The sequence below is a fragment of the Sciurus carolinensis genome, chromosome 19 (genome assembly GCF_902686445.1).
Source record: "Sciurus carolinensis chromosome 19, mSciCar1.2, whole genome shotgun sequence".
Taxonomy (NCBI): domain Eukaryota; kingdom Metazoa; phylum Chordata; class Mammalia; order Rodentia; family Sciuridae; genus Sciurus; species Sciurus carolinensis.
Window position 1 is genome coordinate 10,859,272 of NC_062231.1, and position 17,839 is coordinate 10,877,110.

The following is a 17,839-nucleotide window of genomic DNA, read 5'->3' on the forward strand; positions in this document are numbered from 1 at the left end:
AGCAAGGCAGATACTGGCAAAAACAAGCACAGCACAATAATGCAAGTATCAATAAACATCCTCCAATGAAAAACTGTTTTATTCATATAAAATTTGGTAACCATGAGGTTATCCAATCTAATAAATGCCAGCCTCCATCATCTTGTTGCACCTTCTTTTTAGTGTCTTTAAATGATCCAGCTTCTTTTGAATGGGATTACTGTTATCAGTTAAATTATAACATTACATATTAAATTCATGGCACCCCTTATTATATAGCAACAGCAAGTAATCAATAGCAGTCCTATTATCAAGAATATTTTGATGAATACAAATTTTCAGAAGAATTAACAATTTCCACTGAGCAGACCCAAATATTATAATGAGTGCAGGAAGCCAAAGTTGGAACAGATTTTTGTACAGGGTCACCTCCAACAAGGATGCAACACAATAGTAACCAGCATAGTTGTGGAATTTTGCATAAATTTTGCAGAGATGTAATGAAATTACCTGTGTTAGCAATTATTCAGCAGATGTTGTTAAACTCTCTATATCCCCCCAAGCCACTAGTTGATTCAAAGATCAAGGGTCTCTTGAGCCTCTTGTTCAAGTCAGAGGTTCATTCTTTGATTCAGGGCCCTCTTCATCTAGGCTCAAATGGAATTTGGGAATCAAATTGTGAAGTCCTTGATGCCAACTCATGATGATTGATGGGTCTCACATACCTGGCAGGAATCCAGTCAGAACCTGTACAAGTAAAACAGAAGAATATCACCTCATGTCCACAGCCCTCAGGCTACACCCCCACCTTGCCACATGTTGAGCTAAGATGACACCTGCCAGATGCTGGCAGGGGGTGCCTCTCCTGCACATGTAACTGTTGGACAATACCAGATGTGTATCAGGCTAGATTGCTTGGTGCTCCATGACTGGCCTAGTATGCTTCCTTGTTCAAACTCTGGTGCGCAGACAAGTTTTGCCTTCAAGCGCTTTCCCCTGATTGGCTTTTGTACCTGATATTAACTGGGTTTATTCCTCTAATAAATGAGACTTGATCAGGCTTTTGTCTTGTCTCCATTTCTCGTGTCTCTGGTCTCTCCCAATCCCCACTCCCCCCTCCAGTTTCCCATTGTAGTCCTGCAGGTCGGGACAACCTCACCCATATACTGAAATGTACAGGATCCTGCCATATCAGATCTGGTGGAACTCAATATTTTATATAAATCTTCCATAGTGGTACCTTAGGGGTAAAGTGTCTGTCCAAGGCAGAGGACCAGCAATGAGTATTACCTTCACATTGTATATTAAGATCATTTATTGTGAACAAGGCAATATGGAGAGCATTATTAATAAGAGCAAGTCTGGTCCCCATTTTTTAATGCACATTTTAAATGTGTGATATACATGTTCAACTAAAGCCTGTCCAGTAAGATTTTGGAGAATTCCATAGGTTAGAATTATATGCCATTGATTACAGAACTGAGCAAAGACACTAGACATATAAGCAGGGGCACTATTAGTTTTTAATGATTAGGTTTACCCATACTGGGAATGCAAAGGAATAGGTGAGAGATACAGGTTGATACCCTCTCTGAATGATGGACACTGGCCCATATAAGACCTGAGAATATATCTATGGTAACATGGAAGAAAGACTAGGTGTGTAAGGGAGGAAGATGAGTTACATCCATCTTCCAAAGTGCATAAGAATGTAAACCTTGAGGGTTAATGTTTTCCTGAGTAGAGGAAGGAAAGGAGGTGCAACAAGAGCAATTATTAATGATGAAACAGGCCTGTTGAGAGGAAATATAAAAGGTCTTTATTAAAGAGTGAGCATTTTTTGCTGGTGGGGCTGCAAATTAGTGCAGCCACTCTGAAAATCAGAGTAGAGATTTCTTAGAACACTTGAAATGGACCCACCATTTGACCCAGGTATCCCACTCCTCGACCTATACCCAAAGGATGTAAAATCAGCATTCTACAGAGATACAGCCACATCAATGTTCATAGCTATTCAATTCACAATAGCCAGATTGTGGAACCAACCTAGCTGTCCTTCAATTGATGAATGGATAAAGAAATTTTGGTATACATATACAATGGAATATTACTCAGCTATAAAGAATAATAAAATTATGGCATTTGCAGGAAAATGGATGAAATTGGAGAATATCATGCTAAGTGAGATAAGTCAATCTCAAAAAACCAAAGGACGAATGATCTCGCTGATAAGGAGATGATGACACATAATGGGGGGTGGGGGGCAAGAATGGAGGAAGGAGGGACTGTAGAAAGGGAAAAGAGGGGTGGGGGAAGGGAAAAAATAGCAGAATGAATTAAACACCATTACCATATGTAAATGTATGATTACACAAATGGTATGCTGTTACTCCATGTACAAACAGAAACAACATGTATCCCATTTGTTTACAATACAAATAAATTTTAAAAAAGAGTGAGCATTTTGATGAAAAAATTGTGTGATGATTCCATTGCATCTTTTTTTTTTTTTTTTTTTGCAGTACTGGGGATTGAACCTAGGGCCTTATGCTTGTGAGGCAAACACTCTACCAACTGAGCTATATCCCTAGTCCTCCATTGCATCTTAAAAGACAATAAAGTGATTTTATATTAGTATCAGAACAAATATTTCCTTCAGTGAGCAGTCCAGGAATTTTAGTGTGACCATATATGTGAGCAAGAAATATTGAGGACATATGACCCTATAAAAGAGATTAAGGAGTGAAAAACAGGAATCCAAATGAGGTGACATTACAGAGAAATATGTGGCATCAGTTTGGCTATATACTGAGAGTCTGCAATGATGTTTAAGGTGTTGGGAAATATACACAGAGCCAAAATAATTGCAGTTAATTCTGCTAACTGAGGAGAAGATTGAGACAATATGTAATAATCAGTCAATTTTTATCAGTGAATATAGACATCACACCACAATGTTTTCCTCCATTGGAAAGTGGAATGGAGATTATAGAAGAAGGAGCATGAAAGACTTGACAAAATAAGGAAAGGCATTCATCCAGGGTTGCATGGAAAGCAATAGGAGGTAAAAATGTCAGTTCAGACAGTTTGATAATATGAAGAATATTCCAGGGTTATATACAGTTACATTAGGTTACATTAGTGCAGTTAACTTTCTGTATGTGCAGATCATATAACTTGCTTGCTACTCAGAGTCCACTAGTACCAAATGTTTTTCTAATAAGATAATGTCTTCAGGCTCAAGGGCAGAGAGGTTGCAGAGTGTTCCTAAGTCATTCCAACAGAAGATCTTTATTGTCCTGAGGACTTTGCTCACTCTTCTGGTCCTTGACTGCCCTGAACCTGTACAGACAAAGACCTTATTGTCTTTTAAAATCTATCAGATTGAGAACTAACTTTTGCAAATTGGCCTCTGAACAAAGCAGAGTGTGAAAATAGCAACTTAATACTTGGATAAAACAGTTCTGATCAAAAAAATACATTAACTTAGGTATGCCAGATTCAAATCAATATATGTGTGTGTGTGTGTGTGTGTGTGTGTGTGTGTGTGTGTGTGTGTGAGTGTATATAGAAATTAACAAGAACCATAGAGAAAAAAAATGGCATGGCCATCAATTATTTCAGTAAAGCAGCAGGAGAGAATGAGTGATGGAGAAAGAGGGAGAGAAAGAGTGAAAGAGAGAAGCCAGAGAGATGTGAAACTGACAGTTTTGCTCCTTCAGTCTCAGATCAGTCTCTGACTGAGCCTGCCGGCCTCTGATGTCTACATTCCAATGCAAGCTTCAGCATGGACTGCTAGAGAAATTGATGCCTAGGGATTTCAACCTTTTTGTCCTTGGTTGCTAATCAGGCTAGCCAGATTAGGGTACAGACAATTAAGAAACATCTCCCATTACTTTTGAGGATGAGGCTGCAGTGTAAGCTGAGGGTAGGGGATTGTAATATGGTTCCTTTTCATATGACTTGAGGCTGAGACCTCACTCAGAATGTAAGATACCAATTACACTTTTGATAATTATTTTAAGTAAGGGAGAACATTTGCCAGATAATTCTACCCTTAAAATCTCTTCAGAAATGTAATATTAACCTGGTGCTTGGCTCTTCACCATCCCTATAATGTGGAGCTCCCCAGATGTATTATGGGACTTGGAAATTAGGCTGCACTGAGGGAAGGGTTGTTTTCCCCAGGAACAGTCTGCTTTCCAGCATCCCCATTGCCAGCAATGGGGATGTGGCTTCATGGGGGTCTTGAGATATAGTAAGATTTTGCCCAATGTACAGTCCACCCACAACAGAAACAGGGCTCAGGGGGTGTATTAGAGGGACTGTGAGGACAAGAACAGCAGTGACTTTTTTAGGCCTATGGATGGATGAGGCTCAGAATTGGTTTTTAGTTTAAGTTGAGTTTCTTTTTCCTGTTTGGCCTCATCTTCCTTTTTGTTACAGGTCTTGAAAGCAGTATCTAGAAATTGCTTCTGTGAAGAATTGGTGCCCTTTTCTAACTATTTATGCCTTTTATGTTATCAAGGGCAGACTCACTGATAAATTGGTCAGAGAGGGAGTATAAGTAAAAGTGTGAAGGTGTAGGGTTGTATATTTGGTAATGGAGTGAAGGAAAACAAAGGTTGAAGGTAGGGAACCTCAAAAAATTTGCCATTGTGTATTAAATATTTTCCCAAAGCTTGAAGAATTTCCTTATCAAGAATTCTCTTCTTGTGACATGTGTGCTTGTTATCTAATTTGCAGTATAGCTGAAGTTGAGTTGTGAGTCTGATGAGGTGATGAATTTTGAGGTCAGTTTGGGAGTAGAGTTCTTAAAATTAGTAAAGAGAAAGTTCAACTTGGTGTCTCTGTGAAATGACTGGGTAAGTCCCATGTTTGGAGAGGCTCAATGGAATTGATGATTTCAGGGCAGACAATTGTCTGGATTCATATGCCACAGGTGTGCCAGTCACTGGACTGGACTTTTTCCACTGGGGATTAGGGGAAAGTCTTCACCCAATCTTAATGGCAGGGAAAACACAGGATGCTGGCTAGCTAAAGGGTAGGTACTTATCTGCTGGAAGCCCAGATAGATGGAGTCTTACCTTTCTGGGGAGAATGGGGAGGCCATTCTTGCAGGCAGGAACAGAATGACAGATGTCTTTGATTTATGAGGTTGCTGAGCATGTAGGGAAGAGTAGATTCAGAAGTGGAGGAAATAGAAATGGGACAACTTTAATGCCGATAAAAAATTTGCCACAAATCCTTGCAATTTCCATGTGGCATAGAGCTACACTAATGTAGTAGCTGGTTGATATTTGGTACCCCTTGTGGGTGGTCAGAACCAGATGTGAGACATAAGTCCTTCATACAACACCAGAGAACAGCCCTGGCAAGCTGCCTTAACTTGCCTTTGGTCCCCCTCTCTCCCACACACCAAATTTCTCTCACACAAAACCTGGCAGTTGCTCAGATAGAGTGGACTTCAGAGGACATAAAGGGCCTACATTCTACAAGGAGGGTTGGTGCAGTGAGTTTTGGGATTCAGACATAGTTTAAGTGGTTGCTGTGGTGACCCCCAACTTTCAGAAAGCCACAGAAGTGCTGGATGTTCGATGGTCACTTTCTGGACTCATCAGTCATTTAACTTTGACTGTGGGGAGAGTGAATGGACTTTTGAGATACAGGGAATGACTAAATATAACTTTTTTCTGTTTTCTGGTCTGGGAATCAAAACCTTAGCACAGAATGTCTGAGCCAGTCGCAAACTTCTTGGATCAGCACAGCCTTCATTCATCAATGAAATCACTGATGAAGTTCATTAAATGAGGAAAAGGTCCATCCTCTGATGGACCCACTTTCTTGGTGGAAAATGAGACACTGGCCAAAGTGGGAGTCTGTGCTTACATAGGTTACACTGAGAAGTGACTTATTGAGACATCTTGTCAGTTTGGTCAAGAAGGAAACAAGTTTTGAGAATTTGAAGTTTGTTTTACTGAGCAATATTTTTACTTGGGGAATAATGGAGGGTCTGGGGTCAGCATTCAGTGCTTATGTCTTTCCCTTCAGGGTTCCATTTACTGTCACTGGGAACAAATTTTTTTGTGGAAGGATCAATGTTTTCAATTTCTCTCAGAGACTTGTTTTAGGCTTGATGGATGTCTCCTTCCCAGGACTTCTCTTGCCACTAGAAGGTGGTCACATACTTTCTAAGGATTGTCCTGTCAGTGGGAAAGAATACACTGAAAGTGAATCAATGCCATCAATGTCTAGCCATCATCCTCACTCCCTTTTCCTAGCTTACAATATTTGGGGTTTCTTATTTTCCATATCTTACACCTGTGAGCTGCCAGATGGAACAGTGGGAAGAGGTGGGTCTGATTTTCCCCTGGTTTGCTGGACTCAGTTAAGTCTTTGCTAGTCTCAGATAAAGTCATGCTGACCCACTTGCAGACTTCCAAATCTGACTTCAAAATTGCTTTTGCACTGGTGCATGGTAATCCCAAGATGTTGTCTGGCACCTGGCCCAGCTTCCCACAGATAATTTCTGAGCTCATTGTGTCTTCTGTGGACCCACTTCAGGAGTCAAGCACCCTCTGTATTGGCTAGGGTGTGTGACCATTTAGCCTCAGGAATTTCTTCATTAAGCCTGTTTCTAGAATTTTTCAGCATTTTCTATCCTGTGTGGCAATTCCACCCTTTCTGCAAAACAGCTTTCTCCAATTTTGTCCCTATTTCTCATTTAATGTACTCAAATTATTTTTCTCAGACTCTTTGCCCAATTTTGAATTGGGCAATTTGCCCAATATTGAATATTAGTGCAATCCCATTTTCATCCACCTCAGGGGGAAGCAGTATTCCCACTATGTAGGTGACCTATAAGAAATACTGCTTCACTTCTCACCCACCATCTTTCACCCCATTTTGTTGGGAGAAATCCTAGTTCTTGGCCAGCAGCAGTGAATGTCTCAAGAGTGTAAACCTGCAGGGAGGAACAATCTGCCTTGGCCACCTAGGAAAGTACACAACTCCCCCAAATTGACTCAGTGTTACCAAGGGAACCCATATAGGAACATGGTGGTCTTATTTCCCGTGGTGCATTGTGATTGGGAAAGAAACCTATAAAACATATAGCTGTTCCTGCAATAAATGAGTTTACAATCTGCTTGCCACAAGCTTGCTTCCACCCAAATCCTGACTCTTGACTCTGAGCTGCTTACCCCATGTATGAACCAATCTGGCATAAGAGAAGCTATACCTTTTATCTTGTTTGCTACCAGGGATTGAACTTAGAAGTGCTTACGCACTGAGCCACAGCCACAGCATTTTTTATTTTTTATCTACAGACAGGGTCTGTCTAAGTTTCTTTGGACCTCACCACATTGCTGAAGGTGGTCTCAAACTCAGAAACCTCCTGTCTCAGCTTTCTGAGCTTCTGGCATTAAATGCATATGCCAGCATGCCTGCCCATTAGGTGGACTATATTTTAAACCACTTCAGGCAAATTTCTCCTGAAGCCTGAGTAGTAAAATCACTGTAGGCCACATTTTCTTCACTATTTAAAGAATTACTAATTATAATACTGGGAGATGACTAATCGGATGGATGAACATCCGTGTGGACATAAGGAACTTGTTTCCTTCCTAAGAACTTCGTGTGTCCCATTAATATGTGTGAAAATAGAAAAGATTAATTTGTTTGACCTACTGATAGAAAAAGGCCACCAAAACCTCAAAGGGAAATTCAGTAAAAATTAGGATGATTGGTTCTGCATCATCAATTATCAGTACTAATGCATCTGGGTTCTTTGGGTGAGGGCTCATTCTGCAGAGGGTATGACTGAGGCTGTGAAAATTCCTGACAATATTCTGCTTATTTCAATTAAACATTTCTTTTAGATCAGAGTCACATGGACAAAAAAATGAGGAAATAATGTAGAGTTCCCATGTGCCTATTCACCAGAATTTTCTCTATAATTTACATATTGCATTTCTGTAACATTTATTGTAATTATTGGATCAACATAATAATACTGATATTGATATATCAATATTAAATACACTATTTCATTTGTAATTCTATAACTATTGACAAACATCATACTATTGAGTAGCCACTGTCATAGTGACTTACAGATTAAGTTCACCAAACCAAGGTTCCCCTTCTTCAGAAGTTCAGTCTTCCCATTTTCCCTGAATCTTCAGCAACCTTTAATGTTTTTATAGCCTCCTATTTCACATTATTTCCTGAATTCAGAGTGATGTGGCATTTTAGACCAGCTGTTTCCCATAGCAACATGTTTATGTGCTTACATGTTTATTAACCACTTTCCTTTTATTGCTGTACTTAATCCTGTCCCTCTTCCCCCAGAATTGAGGCACAAATGGGCAATGCCATGGTGATGGGTTGCCCATTATTCCTACAATGCAGCTCATTGTGAATACATCTATTCACAGATTGGTGGCACCTCATTGCTAACCAGCATTTCTGGTACCTCCCTACCTCCCATGAGATCTCTGTCCTCAGTGATTAGAGCTTGAATAGCTCCCTAATGCCCAAGCCACCAAGACATAGCCCTGCATACCAGATTCCCCTGAGCAACCTAGCCAACAATTTTAACAACAAATTGCCATGCACTGCCTATTTGATCTGAACAGACATCTTGAGATTTTTCTTAACAAACCACACCAAGAAACAGAATAGTAAGTCAGAATTTTCCCTCTGTAGTAATGACCATTTATTGCAACTGCTGTTACTTTCCATTTTAATTTTTATTTGTTCCTTTTAGATATACATGACAGTAGAATACATTTTGACATATCATGCATACATGGACTATAACTTTCCATTCTTGTGGTTGTATATGTTGTTAAGTTTCTCTGGTCATGTATTCAAATATGAACATAGGAAGTTATTTGCATTCTTTTCTTTTGTCTTTTTGTGTTCCTTTCCCCTCCTTTTCCTTCATTTTCCTTTGTCTAATCCAATGAACTTATATCTCCCACCCCCTTCAGTTACTTTAAATTGTGCTACTCTTCCTAGTGACTCCACAAAGTCAACAAGTCCAAAGGTGAACTTTATTCTCATAGCATAAAGTAACCCATGGTACCTCAAATGCAAAAGAGATCAGGGAGCTCAAAGTAAAAGAGTAAAGCTTCAGTCCAGAGGTGAGTGCACCCAAGATTCCAGGGTTCTGCAAAGATGACAAAGGACAAAAGGGAGAATTAGTGCTTTCCTGTGTTCCTGAAGGATGTCCAGTGTTGCTACAAGTTTCCCTTCAGCCTCTTCCTGTGATAGCCAGAACTCTGATGTTTCCTCATTGTTTTCTTTATATTCATTGACCTCAAGGACTTGAGGTGAAATTTTACATTATCCTCAGCAACTGACATCACCAAGAAAGGAAGCAGACAGGAATCATAGATCATTTAAGCTTCACACAAATTAATGACTTTTATTGAATATGAACCAAGATTCTAAATCAGTCAGGTGTGTGTGCATGTCTGTATCTGTGTGTGTGTGTGTGTGTGTGTGTGTGTGTGTGTGTGTGTGTGTGTTTTAGATAGGGTCTGGTACATTTTCTGGGATTCAAGTGATTCTCTCACATTAGTCTCCTGAAAAACTAGATAAAACAGTGTGCACCATCATGCTGCCTAACCAGAGTCACATTTAACAAGTGACTCAATACTAAATAAGTTCTGTTAGTCAGTTTTGTGTCTATATAACAAATACCTGAGATAAAAAACTTACAGATATGCCAAGGTTTCTTTTGATTCACAGCTTTGGAGGTTTTGGTTTATCAATTGTTGACCATGTAGTTTTGGGGTGGTGGGATTATACAATGGAACAAAATTTCAGAGAATAACAGAGATAAAAGTGTGTGACTCTAATGATCCCATTAGACTATGCTCCCAATGATGTACTCGGTTTCATCTCTCCCCTTCTCTCTGTTTTACTTTCTATGATAGTCTGGATAGAATCCAGGTCTTTGAACATGCTAGGCAAGCACTCTACCACTGAGCCAAATCCTCAGGTCCTTGGTCTCACCACTTACAGGATCCACCACATTCCAATAGCTCCATTTTGGAAATCAAGCCTTGACCATATAAACATTTGCGGCTGATGAAGATCCAAACTATCAATAACTTCTTTATACCTGTAGCCAAAGACAATAAAGAGGGAAACAGAACACCCAAACTCAAGACCACTCCCACGTGGCAGCCAAAAGGGCTCTGATGTATATTGAGAAATTACAATAAATAAATTCAGTAATACCTGCAAGCTGTAGGAGCATATTTGGTAGTTTTCAATAGAATGTGTATGCAACAGAATCATGTGAAAATAGAAACACAGATTACTTCAAATATATAAACAATATGAACTATTACCAATTACAGTTTGCATTAAAAATTTAAAAATTAAGGTCTGATGAATTTTTTTCAACAAGAAAAAACATTTGTGATAAACATCTTTTCAGCTTTTATGTAAGTTTATGAAAGTTTATGTAAGATCACTATTTGGCTGTAGTGCAGAATCAGCTTCCAGGTGGCAGAATAAACCACCACCTGTGGTCACTGGGTGATATCATCCTATGGGACTAGGTGTCTGCGGAGCTGACATCATGCTTCTCTTTGCTATTTATGATGGTAATAAACTGTGAGATTCCATTTAGGCTTGTTGTATCCTCCACAGCAGTGGGAAAGCTGCAATTGTGATCTTTATGGCCCGGTCAGTGAACATATTGCACATTGGGGACTTCTTGACAGTGACTTGTTGATAATGGTAGTTAATTGTGAAGAATCATGAGTGAAGTGATTTGTAGCAGCAATTTCATGCACCTGGAAGGTTACTTACTAATATCTCAAATACTTTTCCATACCCCTTGGTAATCAGAATAAAGGTAGCTTTTATTTTATGACAGGGGCTAGAATTGCTTTTACCATCTTACCATAGTGCTATTCCAATTATCTTACTCTTTGTAATGATAAAGTGTCTCAGTAGACAGGTAATCTTTTTATTATATCTAATGTTTGACAAGACCTGTCTTGCTGTAGGCAGAAAGGAATTCCCCATTGGAAGAGAATAATTTTTTTCATTTTCAGACTATCGTAAACAAGCATCATCTGGTAAAAAGCTTTTTGACTATACCTCTCATTTTCCAAGATAATGACCATGAGGTTTTAATTGGGTACCCATCAAAACTAATGAATTGATGGCCTCACATGTACCCAAATGGGAAGGACTTATCATAAAGTGTACTAAGAACATTATTTAATGTTTTTTGATTGTAAATACATTTAGATGATATATTTGTGAGATGTATCCTATGAAAACAGAGAAGAGTAAAGGCACCCATGAACAATTTATGTAGCTCACAGTAAGATTTTAGTTCTAAATTCCTTCATTGTGAGAAGAAAATAGGAGATTGAACTGGAAAATCTAGTTCTAAAATGAAAGGTAGGGAGTGAACAGGGTGGGAGAAAAGACAGAAGGGGGAAAGGAAATCAGGAAGTAAAGAAATAACTCATTGACTAATAGGATTTCTATAATTGGGCATGAGACATGTTAAAGAGGCCTCCTTCATGAGTGAGCCAGATTTCTGTGGATTCAGATGATTGTACCTTCCCTCAATAACTGTGGATCCTCACTTAATCTCCCATTTTAGTTCATTCCTCCACTTCTCTCATTCAATTCAAGCTTGAATTTGCAGATTTGTTTTCGTTATCGAACACAAATCCACCAAGAATGTTTTATGGGCCATGACTACTCATAGAAGTATTTTCTGCAGCTTCTGTAGATTGTAGCTTAGCCAAGAGTAAGTGGAAATCATGGATGCCATCCCCCCAGGACTCTCTCATTTCTACCTCAAAAATGAAACATTTTTGCTGTTAACTTTTAGTAGCCCTTGTTGTGTTCACCTATGGTGAAGACCCAGAGGAGCTGAGCTGGCCAGAACTGATTCACAGACCCTGATTTCTGTCTCTGGTTGATAGCATTAGTAACCACCAAAATTCAGAAATGGATAAACCACAGGCAGAAGGGTTATATTGCTAGGAAAATAGAGAAATATGTGGAGCTACCCCAAAACCAAATACTAGTAACTCTTAATATCAATGAATGTTTATGGTATCAAACACAATTACTTATTTTTAATGCAGTCCTCAGTTACCTGAAGTGTCCTGCTGAATTACCATAAATTTTGTCAGATATCTGGAACATTATTTTTATTTTATTGGTTACGGGGTGTAATTGAGATGGATATTTTCTGTGTGTGTGTTTGTGTATCAGAAATTTAACCCAGGGGTGCTTAACATCTTCCAGCCAGTTTTTATATTGTATTTAGGGACAGGGTTTGGCTAAGTTGCTTAGGGGCTCTCTAAATTGCTGAGACAGGCATATACTTGCAATCCTCCTGCCTCAGCCTCCCAAGCCACTGGGATTAGAGGCATGTACCACCACACCCTGCTCTGAAATAGTTTTTTTTCCACTTTAGAGTATCTTTTTATTGTATGCTCTATTTAGTTATACATGACAGAATAATAAATTTTGATTCATTGTACACAAGTGGAGTACAACTATTCATTTCTCTAGTTGTACATGATGAAGAGTCACAAGCATTCACGTAATCATACATGTATACAGGGTAATAATGTTTTTCTCATTACAACATCTTTCCTTTCCACTGCCCCTCCTCTCTCCTCATTTCCCCCTACACAATCCAAAGTTCCTCCATTCTTCCCTTGTCCTCCCCCATTTAGCATCAGCAGTCACATATCAGAGATAACAATTGGCCTTTGCTTTGGGGATTGACTTTCTTCACTTAGGATGATATTCTCCAATTCTATCCAAGTACCCATAAATGCCATTATTTCAGTCTTCTTTATGACTGAGTAATATTCCATTGTGTATATATACCACAGTTTCATTATCAATTCATCTAGTTTGGTTCCATAACTTAGCTATTGGAAATTGAGCTGCTATAAACACTGATGTGGCTGCATCACTGTAGTGTGCTGATTTTAAGTCCTTTGGGATACAGATCAAGAAGTGGGACAAGAGGGTAAAATTGTGCTTTCATTCCAAGTTTTCTGAGAAATCTCCATACTGCTTTCCAGAGTGGTTGCACCAATTTGCAATCCCACCAGAAATGTATCAATGTACCATTTTCCCCACCTCCTCACCAACACTTATTGCTGCTTGTATTCTTGATAATAGCCATTCTAATTAGAGAGATCTTAGAGTAGTTTTGATTTGAATTTCTCCAATCACTGGAGAAGTTGAACTTTTTTTTTTCATGTTCATTGATTGCTTGTCTAGCTTCTGGGAAGTTTTTGCTCAGTTCCTTACCCATTTATTGATTGGGCTATGTATAATTTTGGTGTTAAGATTTTTGAGTTCTTTAAAGATTCTGGAGATTAGTGCACTAGCTGAAGTGTGTGTGGTGAAGATTTTCTCTCACTGTGTAGGCTCTCTCTTAACACTTTTGTTTCCTTTGCTGACATGAGATTTTTAGTTTGAATCGATCACAATGATTCTGGTTTTTGTTTTTTACAATTTGGGAGCATTGTTAAGGAATACTTGTCCTAAGCTAACGTGATGAATATTTGAGCCTCCTTTTTTTTTCTGTTTGGCGCAGCATCTCTGGTCTAATTCCTAAGTCCTTCATCCACTTTGAGTTTTGTGCAGGGTGAGAGTAGTTTTATTTTATGTTGCTGCATAAAATAATAAAAACTTGATTAGTTTTCCCAGCACCATTTGTTGAAGAGGATACCTCTTCTCCAACGTATGTTTTTGGTGCTTTTGTCTAATATGAGATAACTGTATTTATGTGGATTTGACTTTGTTTTCTCTATTCTGTACCATTGGTCTACCTGCCTGTTTTGGTACCCAATGCATGTAATTTTTATACTCTTGGCATTTTAACTGAAATGACATTGAATCTGTATAGTACTTTTGGTAGTATGGCCATTTTGACAATATAAATTCTGTCTATCTACGAACATGGTAGATCTTACCATCTTCAAAGGATTGCTTTAATTTCTTTTTTAGTGTTCTATAGTCCTCATTGTATAGGTCTTTCATCTCTTTTGTTAGATCGATTCCCATGTATTTCATTTTATTTTTTTGAGGCTATGGTGAATGGGGTAGTTTTTCTAATTTCTCTTTCTGAAGATTCATCACTTATGAATAGAAATGAATTACATTTATGATTTTTAATTTTATATCCTACTTTTCTGAATTTATTTATGAGTTCTAGAAGTTTTCTGAGGGAAATGTTTGGATCCTCTAGATATAGAACTATGTCATTGGCAAATGGTAATAATTTGAGTTTTTCTCTTCCTATTCATATCTCTTTAATTTCTTTGAAGTTTCAAGGATGATGTTGAGTACAAGTGGTGAAAGAGGGCATCCCTGTCTTGGTCCAGTGCTTTGAGGGAATGTTTTCAATTTCTCTCTATTTAAAATAATAATGTATATATATTTAGTATGTATACTTCATCTTCTGTCATATATAATGCCTCTAGGATATACATAATATGATTGTCCCTATTCTATAGATAAGTCAACCAGTTTACCATCATAGACTGCTCATATTCACACTTGTACTAAATGGAAGATCATAAATAATGTGTCCTTAAAATGCATAGTTATCAACATTTACTCAGTTACTATATAAAGGTACTTGCTCTCATAATAAAGTTGAATGAAGACAGCTCTGAAATCACAGATCTATGGTTTGTCTACTTCATTGGGCCTCATTGGTTGGGAAGTGTATTAGTCAGGGATCTCTACAGAAACAGAATCAACAGAAAGTATGAGTGTAAAAGGAATTGGATTACATGCTGAATAGTCCACAGTGGCTGTCAGCAGGTTGGAGAGCTGGAAGAACCTGTAACTGTGCAGTTCAAGAAGTGGAAGTCCCAGAACATGAGGGAGCAACAGTGCTACCCTAGTCTGATACCAAGGCTTCTAGAAACTACCTGGAGAATCACTGACAGAGTCACTTTGGAAGAGTGAAGAAGCAAGTGTCAAATATCCTCAGACAACTGAAGCAGCAATCAAGAACTCATTCAGGATGAGACAAACATATATCTGCATCTCCTTCCTTGTTCTTCCAACTTTTATTCCATCCAAACTACCATCCTATTGGATAGCTCTGCCCATGCTAAGGGAGTATCTCCACTTCAGTTAACTGTCCCACATTCCAATCATTCTTAGACATGCCCTCATGGACACAGCCTAATCTTCTTAATCATCTGTATCTTTTAATCTAATTAAGTTGACAATTCAAATTAACCATTACAGAAAGGCTGGAATTGTTTACAGTTATGCAATCCTCCCATTTGAATTTACCAAAAATTGTAGAGCATTGAATATGTATCTGACCCTTCACAAGATGACAAAAATGAAAATCAAATAAGAAAAAGACTCTGAACACTGCAAAATGAGGTAAAAGTGGAAAAATATTACTATGACAAATGATAAATTGTTTGTACCAAGGAGTAAACCTAGGTATGGTTAACCTCTGAGTCACATTTCCAGTCCTTTTTATATTTTATTTTGAGACAGGGTTTCAGTAAGTTGCTTGGGTCACTCAATAAGTTGTTAAGGCTGGATTAGAAATCGTGATATTTTTAAGGCATAGGAAATCTGATGCAATGTGGCAAACCAGAAATGGAGAAAAAAATTCATTCCCTAATAGGTAAAATGAGGCAATGCCTTCTGGAGGCATTTCAGGAAAGAATGAAGCAAGAGGGATCCACATGTGTTGTTAATAGCTATGTGTATGCTGAGATCGATGGATGTGTCCATATCTGTGATAAAGAATTTTTCTTGCTTTTATCCTCACTTACCATTTTATTCCTTGATCAATAGGATACCATTATTAAGATATGCATTTTTCTGTGATGTTGTCCTTCAGATCTCAGGCAACACAATTCTTCTCTTCCACACTTCCCATTTCTTCTACAGCACAGGCTCAAGTCCACAGATCTGACCATTGGTCTCATGGCTCCATTTCACCTAGAGATGCTGCTCATCATGGAACTCATAGCTACAGATGTTCTTTTGTCTCAGGATTTGGGGGATGACATCAAATATAAACCACTAATCTACTTGCACAGGTTGTTGAGGGGATTCTCCATTTGTGCCACCTGCCAGCAGACTGTACCCCAGATTATCAACCTTAGCCCCAGAAGCTTCTACTTGGACAAGCTCAAACATAAGTCCACATCAGAAACCATGTACCTTCTTTTCCTGTGGGTCTTCTACATGTCAGTCAGTGCTCAATTCTCAATCTCTGCTGTTAAAAATTACATGGTCAATATGCATGGTCTTCTATTTATTACTGAATACTACATAATTTTACCCATAAGTTATTTTCATCAGCATTTATTTTCTACATTGGGAATATTCAGTGATGTGTATTTTATGGGACTCATGGGCCTCTCAAGTAGGGACAGGGTGACCTTCTTCTGCAAGTGTAAGAGGTAGTCCCAGCACCTTCACAGTACCATCCTGTCATTAATTGCATCCCCAGAACAAAGAGCCACACAGTCCATTCTGTTGTTCATGGTTTATGTTCATGTACAGTTTGGACTGCATCATTTCCTCTTAAAGAATTATGCCAATGACCCATTCCATCTTTCTAGCCCCATCATGTTGGATAGCAGCTATCCACAATTAGTTCTTTGTTCTTAATCACTACTGAAATGATTTATGAATTTTTGAAATCCTTATAGCATGTAATCGTTAAATGGCTAAGGAACTGAGTAGACAATTAACAGAATAAGAAATAAAACTGATCAACATGTATATGAAAAAATGTTCAACATCTCTTAGCAAGTACAGAAATGCAAATCAAAATTATTCTAAGATTCCATTTTACTTCAATAAGAATGGCAATTATCAAGATGACAAGAAACAGGAGATTCCTCAGAAAACTTGGAATGGAACCACCAATTGATTCAATTTTTCTGTTCCTCTGTTTATATCAAAGTGACTTACAACCAGGATACTATGGTGATGATGTCACATCAATGATTACTTTTTATCTTATATTGGATTTTATTGATTTGTTTTTATGTTGCTGGGGCTGAAACCACATTGCACAGTCTAGGCAATGCCTCTACCACTGACCTACATACCCAACTCTTTACAAAAAAAAACAAAAAATTTAAGTCTGAGGAAAAATGTTAAAAGAAACAAAATAGGAGTGGTGGTGTACACTTGCAATCCCAGTGACTGCTTCCATCTAGGGATAACAGGGTCTGACATAATATCACCAAGGTCCCTGGAGGCTTTGTTACATCTGAGATATCTTTGCTAGGTGTGCCAATAGCTACCATCTTATTGCAGAGGCAGGAGAGAACCTTGCAAGGGGTCAGTATATTGGAAGAGGGTTTGAGGGCATTTTGATTCCAGCCCAGTCAACCAACTTGCCCAGCACCCACTGGGATTCCAGACAACATGGGAGCACTTGCTGGGACCTGACATGAACCTGCTCCACAACTTGTTCCCCAGTAGAGCATCCACTGGTTTCCTGGTTCCACTGGTATGGCAATCAACAGGGTCCTCCAGCTCCTTAATCCCCAGGCTCCCAACCATCCCCTAGACACTAACATGGCCCAGCACTTTCAGCTACATTGCTGGTCCTCAGCTCTCAAAACCTGGTCTTGATCTGCCCAAGACTGAAAAATTTTTCTGTACAGGCACCCAGATCCCAGCACTCAGCCCCCAGGATGTCTAGGGAGAGAAGTTCCTGATTAGTAAGTCAAAAGGGTGGAGGCAGGAGAGATACAATTTAGAGATTGAAATAGACCAGGAACTGTGGAGCCCACAATGAGGTAAAGGGCTAAGACCAGGGTCCTGAATCACATGA